The sequence below is a fragment of the Grammomys surdaster genome, unplaced genomic scaffold (genome assembly GCF_004785775.1).
Source record: "Grammomys surdaster isolate TR1022 unplaced genomic scaffold, NIH_TR_1.0 136, whole genome shotgun sequence".
NCBI lineage: Eukaryota > Metazoa > Chordata > Mammalia > Rodentia > Muridae > Grammomys > Grammomys surdaster.
The window spans coordinates 8,252,490-8,267,917 of NW_021604594.1; the positions used below are offsets into that span (position 1 = coordinate 8,252,490).

Sequence of the window (15,428 nt, forward strand, 5' to 3'; positions counted from 1 at the left end):
CTCTCCTCTCCTCTCCTCTCCTCTCCTCTCCTCTCCTCTCTTCTCTTGCCTGTCTTTTGTGGTCCTCAGGATTCTTAGCATCCAAGGCCTTTCATGTACTAAGAAAATTATCTACCACTGAATACACTTATAATTCAACTGCTAAACATTTTGAAAGTAAAAGTCGAAGTTATCAGTTCTATTTAAAAGGCAGAAATAAATGAAGGCACTCTTCTGACATTAAAGGAGAAATCACAGAGTCTGAGATGCTGAAAACTCCAAGATACAAATGTGTTCTAATTGACAAAGCAGTGATCTGATTGAGATGATTCATGTTTCCTGCTGAGAAGGGTACCTTATTGCACGTCACATGACTGCCCTGTCTCTACTGTCATTATGGTTGTGCTGAGGCTATGCTTAGATGCTGGGATTTTTAAAATGCTAAAACTGTGGGGTGGTGTGTGTTTTTAGGTTGGATGAGAATGTCACACAGTCAGGTCTTTCTTCCTTCATCATGTTGCTTAGTGGTTCTAAGGCATCTGGTAGGACACACTCAGATATAAATTAAATTCTGTAGCCAGTGTGTGTTCTCCACTGTCCCTACCCCAATGGTAGAATATGCTGGTAATATCTGGCTGCACTCAGACTGGACATCATAGATCCACCCTGTCTTTCTGGCAGGAATAGGGCTGGAGGATCCAAGAGAACTCCTGTGTTGAAAAGGACTCCAGTGCCTCAAGAGGAAGGCAATTCTGGTGGAGAGGTACTGACTCCCTGAGAACACACAGAACCAGCAGCACTCTCTAGAGAGTCAACACATGTGCACCCAGTCAATCAGAAAAGCTATTCCCTCTGGACGTGGGGACATTCATTAACAATGACGAAGTACCTTGCCAATGCATAATCATCAGTGTTTGATCCCAGCAGATCAGTTAGTAGATCCATTTCCCCACTGCATAAATGGCATAAAATCCCTAGTTTGTACATAAAGGAATTCATAGGAAAAAATAACGTCTGTCTTACAGGGGAAATGAGCTTTCATTTCCTCGATTATTTGTAGCCTGCCTCTGAATATGACAGGGAAGATTTAGTCCTGGGCCAAGTACTTCATTCATTCTGCACGACCACTAATAGCTTTTCCTCATAACCACATCAAGAGTTGAAATTGCCCCAGGAAACCACGTTCCCCATCTCCAGTGAATTGCTTATCTCTCCTGAAGCAGATCGCATTGCTCATGTTGTCATGTTTATGTATTTTCTGACGCAATAGGAGCTCTTAGACTATCAATTGTACTAGAATATATGATGAATATTGGGGCTCTTTGAAGAGAATGCTATGGAAAACAACCAAATCAGACTCCTGTCACCAAAAGCAGAATATATATTAGACTGTGGATGGCATGAGTAGGCATTGCTTATCATCTCTGAGAAATCACATAGAGACTTTCCAAGTCAGAGCAATGCGTTTCTATGAAAATATTATATGAAGCTTGGGGCTGCTGGAAACTCTGGTTAGTTCCAAGGAAGTAGCAGATTCCACAAGGGCTCAGGAGAGTCCATCATTGAGGGAAGTCAGGGCAGGAACATAAGCAGGAACCTGGGTACAGGAGCTGAAGCATAGGCTACAGAGGGATGCTGCTTACTAACCTACCATCTTGCTCCCCGTGGCTTGCTCAGTCCACTTTCTTATTGAACCCAGGACTATCTGCCAAGGAATAGACTCACAGGGCTGGGTCCTCCCAAATCAATTAGCCATCAAGAAAATATCCCCCACAGACTTTCACATAAGCCAATCTGATGAAGGCAATTCCTCAACCAAGGCTCTCTTTTCAGATGACTCCAATTTGATAAAACAAAACAAAACCAAATCTACCAGGACACCTCTCAAACACTCACCTGAACCATGAGCTTCCCGTGACTGCTCACTGTAATCCTCACCCTGGTTCACCCTCAGTATTAATTCATGTCTAAGTCCCAGTGCTTATGAGAGTGAAGAAATGATGTTTTTCTGTAAGATTAGGTTAGACAACCCAGAGTCTTTGGCAGGGTCAGTTACATAATTTGGAAACATCAGTGCACAATGGAAAGCCTAGTTGCTAGGAACTGTGAGCTTGTGGCAGTAGTGCTTTGAATCAAGTATAGGACTCTCCTAGGCACACAGTCCATAGTGACTGCACAGGGCACACACCTGTGAAGCTTGGCCTGTTAGTTTGAAATAGAAAACCATAGAAAGATTTCAGTTTACACAAGTTAAAAAACAGTCATACAATGCATGAGTTCTGTTTGGTGACATCTTAGACCAGAGCGGCCAAGGGAGCACCATCTTGTGTTCCTCTAACCCGAACTCCATTTTGTGTCTTTGCTAGAACTTTTTGGCCCCTAGCGCCCAGAACTTGGCAACACATTTAGGACTTTTACAACTGTGACCCCATGTCCAAGATGAATAACCAAGACATTCGCTGACTGTAAAATCAAACAAATGTTACCAGGTTCTGCTGACCCATACCTGGCAATGATACCACTGTGACTTTTACTTTTATAGACACTGCAATCCTGTGCTTTAGTGACAGAGTTTTAGGACAAGAGCTTGTTCTTGGCTAATAAAGGACTCGAATTTGGCCTTACATGCATGGTGGTTTTACAACTTTCCCACCTGGGCTATAATAGGAGTGTTTAAGCTTAAATAGCATTTATTTTCTTTAGACAACTGTAATTCAATGCAGGATATCTTGAACATTAAAATGGTTACTTTGAAGAACTAAGACTGAGTGTATCATCCCCAACATATCTTGCAGCGCGCAGCCTCGCCGATAAGGAGAACGCCACACTCAGGATTCTTCTGACAGCAATTTATTGTACAGCTCTTTAGATAGCAGTGAAGCGAGGGACGCCAAACCCGAAAAACCTGTGGCTTATATAGAGCCCTAGGAGATGTGTCACACACTCATTGGCTCTTACGACATCGCCAATTAGCATACTGGTTTTCGCGACTTGCGCAGGCGCACATTCAAGCAAGGCTCTCAAGAAGAACCAGGAAGCAGGAAACCGGCACCATGTTGCAATGGCGAACGCGGCTCCTAACATCTCCCCCTTTTTTATTAAATTGCTACAACAATTTTTCAACTGTTATTTCGCCGATCAAGCCCACCGTTCTACCAGTAAGGCATTCAAGGCAGTTAAACAGTATTGAGACCCTCCACACTTATGTCCCGTGCAATGGGAACCCGAGCCCTGGGAAGTGTGGAGGACTACCACTCAGGATTCCTGGTGCAATGGGAACACGAGCCCTCAGGGTATCCCATTGAATGATAGTGTCTCATTGTTTAAGCATATTTAACCAAGCTTGAGGGGATGTTCCCTGCTCTGAGGCAAGCAGTGCTTGAGTGATAAGTACTTTATCTCTATGATGTTGTTTTTTAAATTTGCAGAGCAACCAGAGTGTGATCAGCACTCCCCCAAAGATCATACAGCCAAACATTCCCACCCCCATCCACTCCTTAAAAAGGAGAAGGTGGACGTGAGCCAGGAAGTGAAGTCTCTAACATCAATCGGGTTTATTCTGGTCCCATTCAAAACAGCAATCTTGAGCAGGAGTTCTTCTTGTAGCTCCTCAGCCTGTTGTGTTCGATTTCCTAGAGTTGCAAAGGCTGATAAACTGGTAGCAGCCCCCGCTAAATTTGTCTTCAGGGGTTGGTGAGTCCTCTTTCACAGTTCTGGTCAGTCTGCTTGGTATCCAGATTGGATTTTCTTGATCCTGTGGAAAAACACAAACAGCTCCCCTGGATCTCACCAAAACTGGATCCGGGCCCTTCCATTGGTTAGTTAAGACATCTTTCCATTTAACATATTCTTTTTGAGGACTTGGAGCCACATGTCTGTCAGCAGCAGATTGCCCATCAGAATCCAGATTTAAAAAATTTAAGGTAAATAGGGCTAGGGAGATAGATGTCTTAGGTCCCATGTTGGGGCCTATTCCTCCCTTTTGTTTTTGTAAATAAGTTTTCAATGTGCCATTGGCACGTTCCACAATCCCTTGTGGCTGAGGATTATATGGCAAGCCAGTTATATGACGGACACCAAGCCTTAAGCAAAACTGTCTTCAGCTGAAGAGGCTTGCCCCAAGCAGCCCAGGGTTCAAGGCAGTGAGTAATAACATGTACTAGTAGTGCCAGGTGCTCTACATTGTCTTTGTATGTGTCCAGTTTTCCACACCTGAAACATTTAACATTAGAGGCCCTCTGAGCCGCTAAAACAGCAGCTGCCAATCCGGCATTAGATAGAGGTCCTCCTATTTCTCTACAAGCCTTCATCCATGCATTTAATCCTTTCCCTTTCCAAGGTGTTGGTTTTTTTTTTTTTAACTCTAACTACTTCCTCCAATGGTGGGGCAGATGGGGCATACCCCGGTGCATAAGGCAAATCCAGCCCATATCTTTCAGAATCATAACGGGCTGCTTCTTTATCTAACTCTGCCTGTTCCTCAAAATCTAACACACTATCTTCTTCATCCCCCGAGGTCGTCTCCTCAGAGGCGAAGTCATTAATTCTTAAATTCTGAAACTCAGTTAACACAGGATATAGTTTTCTCTTAGGCTCTTCCTGTTTTTTATGTTCCTTTTTTGTAGCTACTTCTTTCTTAATTTCCTCTTTTTTCTTTTCCTTTTTCTTTATTTTATTTTTAGCGCTCTTATCCTTTTCTGCTTCTGATAGGCCACCCTGGCGTGCTGCTAAAGCTCTTTGTCCCTCTCTTACCTTGTCTTGGGTATGGTAGTTAAAACAGAAGCAGAGCACAAGAACTACCACCGCCCAAACAAGGATAGCAATAGCAAAATAGACAGGATCCACCATACCTTGCAGAAAAGCGTCTAGACTTCTCATGCCGTCAGTTCTGAATCCTCTGTTGAGCCAACAGGGTCCCTCGAAACTGGATAAAACACCGAGACGTTCGGCTTCGTTCCCAGGTTTCCGGTACCAATTTGCAGCGCGCAGCCTCGCCGATAAGGAGAACGCCACACTCAGGATTCTTCTGACAGCAATTTATTGTACAGCTCTTTAGATAGCAGTGAAGCGAGGGACGCCAAACCCGAAAAACCTGTGGCTTATATAGAGCCCTAGGAGACGTGCCACACACTCATTGGCTCTTACGACATCGCCAATTAGCATACTGGTTTTCGCGACTTGCGCAGGCGCACATTCAAGCAAGGCTCTCAAGAAGAACCAGGAAGCAGGAAACCGGCACCATGTTGCAATGGCGAACGCGGCTCCTAACAATATCTCTCTCTCTCTCTCTCTCTCTCTCTCTCTCTCTCTCTAACTCTCTCTTTCTCTCTCACTCTCACTCACTCTCTAACAAAAAAAGAGATACATTTGTCCAGTGATTCTTTGTACATAATCAGATTTCAGGTACCGTGAAAACACCATGTCCTCCAAATATGTCCCCTACTGGCATCCCAAGGTGAATAACTATGTCAGCATTTTGTGACTATGACAAAATACCTGAGAACATCTTTAGGGAGGAAAGGTTTACTTTGATTCATCATTCAGAGGTTTCAGTCTGCAGTCAGCAGATTCCATCACTTTGGGCCTCAGGAAAGGTGACTGATCCAGGGGTTGAGAACAGGTGATACAGGAGACTGTATACTTCATGGTACCTAAGAAATGGTGGAAGGCTAGACGTGGTCATAGGACGAAAGTGTATCCTTCAAGGGCTTGCCCTAGTTACCTGATTTCGCCATTTAGTCCTCTTGTCATCAAGTGGTTGGTCCACTGATGAGGTTAGAGCCCATGTGATCTGATTACAATTCAAAGTCCTGCCTCTTAACACTGCTGTGTCCAAGACACAGTCTTGATACATGAACCTTTGGAGGATATTTCATATCCCACCATCAACAATGATTGCAGCATCTACTCCTTTGTGACATAGTAACACCAACCATCTTTATTAGAGAATTCACAAAGGATGGATCTAGGACCTCCTTTGAGCCAGTCACAGGTTTTGAACTACCAAACATCAAGATCAGACACCTGAAGCTTCAGTGTAGGAGTGCATGATGATACTGTGTTTATTGATCCATCATATGTTGTATTTCTTAGAAGTTCAGAGTGAAGATTTTCATAAAACTTAGAAGATATGAGAAAACACAGAAATTTTTTGTGGCAATGGTCATACTTTTGTTCATGCAAAGACTCTTTGAAATTAGTTTATGTCAGGCCCAAAGAAAAAAATCATTTCTCCAAATTCTGGAGGTTAAACAAAAGCCAGCATTCCTCAGGAACTTGTGAAGTTGATTCCTGTCTACCAAAAGGAGCCATTTCCCTTATCACTGACAAATGTCTTTCTCTGGTACCAAAGTGTATGCTGGATTCAGTCTCCTTCAGGATCACAAGTAACTGTTATGCATTTCAGAGTCTCGTGTTGGCATCCAAGTTCTTCTCACCTTTCCAATACCCTAAACTTCCCTAGCTCACAGGCTTCCCTGCCCCAAATGCACGCACATTTCTCCCTACAACCCTGCTGTTTCAGCTGGTCTCTCTCTCTCTCTCTCTCTCTCTCTCTCTCTCTCTCTCTCTCTCTTTCTCTTCTTAGTTAGAGATTTATTGTGAAGAGACACCATGGCCAAGGCAACTCTTATAAAAGACAAATTTAATTGAGGCTAGCTCACAGTTTCTGAGAATTAGTCCGTTATGGTCATGGAGGGTAGCATGGAGGCGTACAGTCAGACTTGGTGCTGGAGAAGGAGCTAAGAGGTCAGAAGGAGTCTGGACCACACTGGGCATAGCTTGAGGATAGAAGACCTCAAAGCCTGCCCCCACAGTGACATATTTCCTCCAAAAAGACCACCCCTACACTAATAAAGCTACACGTCTTAATAGTGCCACTCCCTGGGCCAAGCATTTGAACACAAGAGTCGGTGAGGGCCAGACCTACTCAAACCATCATATTCTCTCTCCTCTTCTCTTTCTACTCTGCTCCTGCTTCTCTCATGGCCAGTCTATTCTCCTGCAAGTTCATCTACTACTTTATCTCTGCTCTGCACTCTTCCAGAGGCTATGGCTGTTCTATCCCTCATATCTACAAGGAAAACCTTCCCTTTAACCATACCGTGGAGCGGTCATGTTGTCAGTTTATGCAGTTTAATACAGCTGATCAACTTGTAATGAATGGACTGTAGCAACAGAAGAGAAGAAAGTAACTTCATAAAGACTTCTCTGAGGGACTGTTCTACAGACACTGAAAATCTAGTAATAGAACATTGTCTAGTTATTCATGTCATAGCACAGAATAAAAAGCAAAACTATGATATGTAAAAATTAAAATGGAATAGAAAATTTTCTTCAGTCTCTCGAGTTCTATCTGAAGAGAGTAGATTCCATCTTAAATGTAATTGTCACACCCAGAGTATTTACTTCTAAACAAAATCAACCTAGAATCAATGATCGTTCCCCACTCATGCTGCAGCTTATGTATGAATGGAAATAATAACCCCTGCAGAGATGTGAAGCTAACGTTTACAGAGTGACTCAGTGTGTCACACACTTTCTCTTTATTATATATAACTACCCACTTGATGTGCATTACTCCTACTTAAAAGTGTGTGATTCAAACATGAAACTTTTCACTGAGGATATTCCCCAGGTTAGTGGTTTTGTATGCTCCTGACTAATACCCTATAATAGACTAATAGACACCCTATGATAGACTAATAGTTGCCCTATGATAGACTAATAGCCACCCTATGATAGACTAATAGTTGCCCTATGATTATTAAATACTTGAGAAAATACTTGTTTGGGGAAGATTGGGAAGTTTGGAATGAATAGCTGACATCACAGAGTCCCTTGTCCTCTCTCCTGTCTTAGGAAGGCTGGAAGGTTCTCTGGCTCTTAATTCTGGTGGTGAGAACTGCCCCCAGGAAGCAGAGAAGAGCTGGAGGGGCAGCCATAGGTCTGCAGTGCCAGGTCTGCCTGAAGGGGCAGCCACAGATCTGTGCTGTCAGGCCTGACAGGGTTTGTATTTTTTATGACAATTTCTACATTCTGAATTCTTCAATAAAAACAAATATTTGGAATTTTAATAGCAAGGCCAGCTGACAAGTTTGGGAACAAATACAAATGACCTTTTCAGTTAACACACCTGCCTACTGAGGACAGATATATGCCCAAGTGTTCATTTCCTCAGCTCTCAGCATGGATTTGGGGGTGTGACAGTTTGTGGGCAGACAGGCTGAGTGGAAGTCATTAAGAGAGAGCTTAATTAAGCCCTAAGACTGTGGCATCTTCTACTCTATCGGGCCACACAGATATTTAGGAAGTCCTGGGTGGGTAATATATGTTCATACCTAAACCCTTTGATTTTCCTCAAACATTCTAGGAATCTGTTGGTCTAAGCCTCACGAAGGCAGGATTCCTTAGGTGACAAAAACTGGGCTCCTTCCTGCTCCACACACCATCACTAGAGGCTGGAAACCTCTAGTGACAAGGGGGAAGAAAGAACATTTTCTAAATGTCAACAACCCTCCAGATTTTACCCATCCCCTTTCTCCTTCTCTTTCACCCTCCCTCCCTCTTTCTCCTTCCTCTCTCCCTCCCTCCCTCCTTCCCTCCTTCCCTCCCTCCCTCCCTCCCTCCCTCCCTCCCTCCCTCCCTCCCTTCCTTCCTCCCTTCTTTCCTAGAATCAAACATAAATGCCTGGGAGCTGAGCCAGTCACATTAGCCATGTTAACTGACAGACTCTACACGCTGTTACTCACTCAGTCCCTCTGACATCACAAGAGTAGAGTCTGTTGCTCTCTTCCCTTTGAGAGAAATTATTTTCCAAGAGGCTCCTTAGTATCTCATTCATGTGGACCTCCTGACAGGTCCACCCCACTATCCTACCAGACACTAGGCACCATGCAGACCCTTCTCAAATATGCTATCACCCCTCCGTGTTCTTCACCACTGGTGGCTTTCACTGTGTGCGTTGAACACCATCCCAGGCAATCCCAATGCACTCTCTTGTTGACTCCTTGGGTTGTAGTGCGGTGTATACCATTACTATCCACCTTTCCAAGAAGAGGGAAAGCATGCTAAAACACACAACTATGCCGCCTCAGAAGAGGGGTCAGAATCCATGGCCTACACCATATCTGTGAGAGAAAAGCTAGAACACCCATAAAACATAGCCATAGCAGGCAGAGGAAACCCGTGGGCTGTGGGAGGGCAATGACCCTGTTGCGTCTGTTGGGTTCTGCTTGATCCAGCTTCCTGGCTCCTCAGGACTGATATGTGGCAAAGGGGCAGATGTAGCTAAGAGGGGTTTTGGGTGGACTGGCCTGATGGTCACGGCTACAATTCACTGCCCTGACTGTCAGTGCAGAAGACGATTGCGGGGGTTTGTCATGCTATTTCTGGATATCGTAGCATCATTGCTATTTATTTAATTTGTTTGCTTTTTGTGAGAGTGGGTCTCCCATAACCAGAGTTGGCCTTGAACCTCTGGTCCTCTTGCCTCTGATTCCTGAACACTGGGATTATAGGGTTGAACCACTATGCCCAGGTTGTTCTTGATTCTTTTCTGTTTCTGTAGTTGCATGCAGATTTGGCCCTCCTAATCTTATACTAGTTTGGGACAAAAATAAACAGTGCATGTGACGGTCTGTTTTTCTCCTTGTGCTTTTCTTGCTGCCGGAAGACCTTTTATTTGTGACAGATCAGTGCAGATAGAAGGGGTTTGTGAAAGATCACACTCTGAGGGTGACTCTAACCATCTTCAGTGTCATGTGTAAGGCAGAGGGAAGCAAACAACAACCCCTGGACACTGTTCTGGGGCTCCGAGTAGCCATTTGTTAAATCACTGGGTTCTAATTTAGATGAAAATGGTTGCTTTTGTGCCACAGTTTTTCTTAACATTGAAACTTAAGAATAGAAATCCTCTTATTTTATAGAACAGAGCAAGGCAGATAGGAGAAGGGACATACAAGAATTCTAAATAATCACGCACCTCATCGAGCTAGCAAGCTGCAGTCCTCCTGTCTCGGCTTTAGTTCCTCCCTCAGGGTTCTTACCTCGAGCTCTTGCCACAACTTCCCTCATCAATGGATGATCACCTGGAACTGTTAACTGAAATAAACCCCTTCCCTCAGTTGCTTTTGGTCGAGGTGTTTACTTCAGAGACAGGAAGCAAACTCAAACCATATCCATACCTACCTTCAGCAATATGGTGGTGATTTTATATGGGGCAGCAAGAAATGCTGTGTGTGTATCATGTTAGCTCTCCCACTTAGCACCAGACTAAAACGAGAACAGCTCTGATACACTCTCAAATTACACTAGATCTTTTTGAATAATAGGCACATTTCAGATCTTTGTATAAACCATTTCTCTTCCCAAGCCCTCCAACGATTACTCAGCAAGAGATAGTTATTTTGGGAGTGATTGATGGCTGCTAAGTAGAAGAGAAATCAAGTACAAGGAAAGGCAAGCACAGTGTACTGAAGATGCTCCATGTTGCTAATTTGTTTTCTTGGTTGACATTCCCTTTGGGAGATGGTTTCATCTCTGGTTTCAGAATTCTGGACTGGGAGGTCACTTTTCTAGGCTATCACTGTTAGCTTTCCTGCTTGGTTGACTGAAACAATCCAATTACAGACATGTTTATATCACATATATCCCAAGGGAACTATAGTTCTTAGTCCCCACCCACCCCTGTGTTTGTGTCTGTGTGTGTGTGTGTGGGGGAGTACTTGTGCATAGGTGTGTACAAGCATGTGGAGACAAGATGATAACTCAGATACTATTCCTCAGAGTAAGCAGTCTACCCTGGTTTTTGTTGTTGCTGATTGGTTGTTGATTGTCTTATTTTGCTTTATTAGTTTTTTGAAATGGTCTTTCATTGACCAAGTAGGCTAAGTCATACAGCAAGTCCCAGGGATCTCTCTGTGTCTACCCCAACAGCACTGGGATTACAAGGGTGCACCAGTACATCTGATTTATTTTAAAAATTTAAAAATAGATAATTTTCATTGAATTTGTGTTTTACAATTTCATACGTGAATGCAGTGCATTCTGATTACGGTCAATCCTACTTACGACCATTCCCACGTGTGAAACCCCCTCTCCTCACTATAAGTCCCTTTCCCACATTCACACCTCTGAAACCCCCTCCTCACTATAAGTCTGTTTCCTACATTCGCACCTCTCTGTTTTGCTCTGAGGCCTACTGAGGGTTTGGAGGTCCTCTTGCTTGCACAGCAAGCACTTTGAGTATGCAACAGTCTCTCTAGCCCTAATTCTTAGTTTTCTGTTTCATTTTTGTTGTTGGCTTTGTGTGCACACGAGTGACAAAAGTATAGATTCAAATGGTGCCATGTATTTAAAAATAAAAGTTTAAAGAACCCAGAACTTCTGAAGAAGTTTCCTTGAGTTCATTAAGTAACAAAATACTCAGGCGTTTAGGTGTTATTTTTGAATGAATTAGTTCATTATAGTAAATCATAAGGTCCTTCAAGAGCTTCTGTGTCAGGGTGGCGCTTGGGAGCCTACTTTCGATATTACTGCCAAGCTCCTCCCCTTCCTGCAACACACTTTCCCTTTTCCAGTCTGCAAGATAGCCTCAGAGTTTGCCTGTTTTCTTGAAACGTTGCCTGCAAACTTTAGAGAATGCATCTTTATTAAAATAAGCGCCAGCAGCACGTTGGGTACAGTGCCACCTGGTGGCCGTGATCCACTACTGGGGGCCACGAGTCATTTTGGAAATGAAAGGTTCCTATAGGCAAGAACAACTTGAGAAAAGTGAAATTAAAAACAACCTATGGTTGAAATGAGAAATAAAAACAATCTATGAGTTTTTAGTAGTGTCAAAGGAAAACAGTTATTTTAAATGAATGCCTAATTTAAAATTACATTTTTTTTTTCAGTGTTTAGATCTCTAGAACAGGGAGCGGCAGGGTTACGCTGGGTTATTTTGGGCAAACAGGAAGTCCTTGCTTTCTCTCCAGGCCTTGTCTTTTCACACCAGGGTATAAGTCTTCTCCACCGCATGGCTCTATCACAGGAGGCTGGTTATTTAATGGATCTCAATAACTGGAAACCAATGTAGCCCTGAAAAAGTAAACCAAGGGCCCCTCTGGTTTGTAGTCCCCCCTAAGTTCATTTGTTAATGCTAACTAACTTGAAGCCTTTTATGCATAGAAATGAATTTGTGGTGTTTGACTAGTATTTGATGAAAGTGGGTTTGAATCAAGGTAGAGGAAGAGAAAACACTACTATAAAGAAGGGCAAAGCTGCACAGTACTCTGTAGAGACATTTAAGGAGAAATAAGAAAAAAAAGGCACTGGAAAGGATTCATTTTGGTTAAGTATGTAGTTTACATGGATGAAGCTCCACTGGCCATTCTCCCATTTGTGATGAGGTTGTCTCCCGATGTGACTGAGGTTGTCACATGACTCGCTGTGGAATATGCTTAGGGCAGGCCTGGTGGTAAAATCTGTGGCAGTTTTTCCCCCCTTGTCTCAAAACCAGAAAACCATAAATGACAGGGAAGTTAATAAATACCTAGACATTTCAGATTCAGCCAAAAGCGGGGAAACCCTCAGGCCCCACACCTGTCTTCACACTCAACATACCCCTGTTTTCAAAACCATTAGAGGGGCATCATCTACAGTTGGATACTTTGTACTGTCCTAACTGTTGCAAACATCTATATTAAGACAGTAACTAGTAAATAGTGGAGTGGTGCCCTCAGCACACCCCCAAAAGGATAGCTTAAAGTCCTGATAACCCAGTGTCCCAGGATGTGACCTTCTCTGAAAATAGGGTCATTACAGAAATGGTCAATTTAAAATGAAATCACAAGGGTAGGCTGTATTCCAGTATAAGGGCTGCCCTTTCAAACAGTGACTACAGACACAGAGGTATTCACCAAGGAAGAACAATGTGATGTAAGAGTGGAAGCTGACTGCCCTAGGTCACAAAAGTCCCAGACTACCTGCTGAGCAGAAGCTGTAGTGGCAAAGGAGCCTTCCTTTACTGGTTTCAGAGATGAGCAGCCCTCTGACACCTTGACTGCAAACTGGCAGCTGTGAGACAACTCGTTTTTGTTGATCTGAGCTACTTAACTGTGGCAGCCCTAGAAACAGAACAGAATAAATGTTCTGGGACCACCATACTCTAGGATGAGGATGGAGAACTCTCTGATTTAACATTCAAAAAGCCTATGAACATCTTAAGATGTGGGTACCACCTCATTGAGATGAGATTTGCCCAAGATCACATAGATGGTAAGTAAAGAGGCTGAGAACTGCATAAAATCTAGATTCTGATTGCTCTGTCTCTGTTTGTCTGTCTCTGTCTGTCTGTTCCTCTCCCTCTCCCTCTCTCCTCTGCTTGTGCATGAGTATATGTGTACATGAGTGTATGTGTGCATGTCCGTGCGCGCGCTCTCTTACCCCCCTCTGTGTGTGTGTGTGTGTGTGTGTCTCCCTCTCTGTTTCTCTCTCTCTCTCTCTCTCCCTCTCTCTCTCTCTCTCACACACACACACACACATACAGAGGGGGGTAAGAGAGAGAGAGAGAGAGAGAGAGAGAGAGAGAGAGAGAGAGAGAGAGAGAGTCTGTTTTTTCTTACAGAATCACTTAAGGTCACTGCTACCTTCAAATATTCACATATCATCCAAAACCAACCATCTCCATCCAGAGGAGAGCCATTCCTGACCTTCACTGGCAACCCTACCTTTCATTTTCAGGGACATGACAGGGCTCTCAAATAGTTTCTCTGACAAGAAAAGGTTGATAATATTCTCCGGACTCTTCATGATTTGAAATTTATGACCTTTTTGGCCTCTTCCCCCACATCTCTCCCCATCTGCCTGCCTCTTTCCATCACCCAAATCAATGCAGTTTAAAATGTGTAACAGAGTGAAAAATTTACATGGAGTCAATTTTCTGCTTCAGAAGAACTTTTTAGAAAGTCAACCATTGCCTTCATAATAGGACTAAATAAATCTGCACTGAACAGTGTAGATGTCGGAGATACTGAAAGGGAGGCTAGAACTTGTAATTCAGGATTTTGTCTGCCAGAGTAATCCTACCAATGAGTGGAGACTGCTTTTCTGAATATCAAAATAAGTGTCCATTTTATAAATAATCATTTCTACTTGACAGTTCAACTCCATTCCCTAATCCGAAAAAGCCAAGGGAGATAAGTTTAAGTTTTAACAGTCCTATAGATTGATGAAGTTAAAAAGTAAATTTCAAGTTGACTAATAGTTATATAAAAATGATGGGCTAATTGGGCATTTAAGAGATATAAAAAGAGAAATAAAAGCTGAAGAAGACACTGGGGACTCTCAATCTGTAGTCGGTTAACCCCTAAGACATTTCTTCATCTGGTAGTCTTCATCCTAATTTTGGATGCCACTTTGCACTTGGTGATCTGCCCACTCAGTGTACTTCGGAGGTCTGTGATCCTAACCTGTAGCCATGAAGTCAGGGCAGGAGATTCCCAGGCAGGAAGGGTTAGCACTGTCAAGTGCTCAAGAAATGAAGAGATGCACAAATTAGGATAAATTTTGCAACAGGTAAGAATAGATGATTTCTACTATCAGCTCCCTTGCCCTGTTGACCAAGGAACAAGCTTTCAGTGGAGTGTGATAAGGACAGAGGCTGGTAGGCACTTAAGAAGGAAAAAGTTTGTTGTGCTACTCTGAGAGGAAAAGGATTTGTTTATTGTAATAATTTTGATGAAAGACTGGAAAAGCTTTAAATCATTAGTATAGCCAGGTAGTCATGACGTACAACTTCAATCCCAGTACTTGGGTGGCAGAGATAGGTGGATCTCTATGAGTTTGTGGCCAGCCTGGTCTACATAGTGAGTTTCAGAGCAGCCTCAAAACCCTGTCTCAAAAAGAAAAAAATCATGATTATAGCTGGAAAAGGGAGCTAGTTTGGGAAAGTGGCTCTGAGACTGAGCAGGCAGGATCCAGCAGCTTAGATACCAATGTGATTTGGGTACAAAATGCTCTCCAAAAGCTTATACACTAAAGAAGTGTTCTCCAATGCAATGTTTAGAGATGGGGCTTTGGGGACATGATTGGATCATGAAAGCTCTGATCTAATAAATGGATAATGGATTGATGGAGTTACCCACTAATGGGGGTTGATGGCACTGTGGGAGGCAGGCTCTCATGGAAGGAGGTGAGTCAGTGGACGCTTGCCTTTGAAGTGTAGGTTCTGCTCCCAGCCTCTCTTTGCTGTTTCCTGAACTCCCTGAGACAAGCCGTCTCCTCTATCTCAAGCCCCATCAATCATGGTAAGCTACCTCACCTCAGACCCAAGGCAAGGGAGTTATCGGCCTTAGACTTAAGCCTGTGAAACACTGTGACAAAATGAGCTGTCTTCTTTACATTGTCTGCTTAGACATTTTGTTATAGGAAAAAGACATAGACTAACACACTCCATATATGTGACC

The 15,428-nt window shown here is 43.3% G+C and overlaps 1 protein-coding gene across 1 annotated transcript in view; it reads left to right on the forward strand.

Moving 5' to 3' along the window:
- The window catches only part of Pde11a (phosphodiesterase 11A), a 343,221-nt gene that overhangs the window by 67,281 nt on the left and 260,512 nt on the right, over positions 1-15,428 (forward strand). The window lies entirely within an intron of this gene.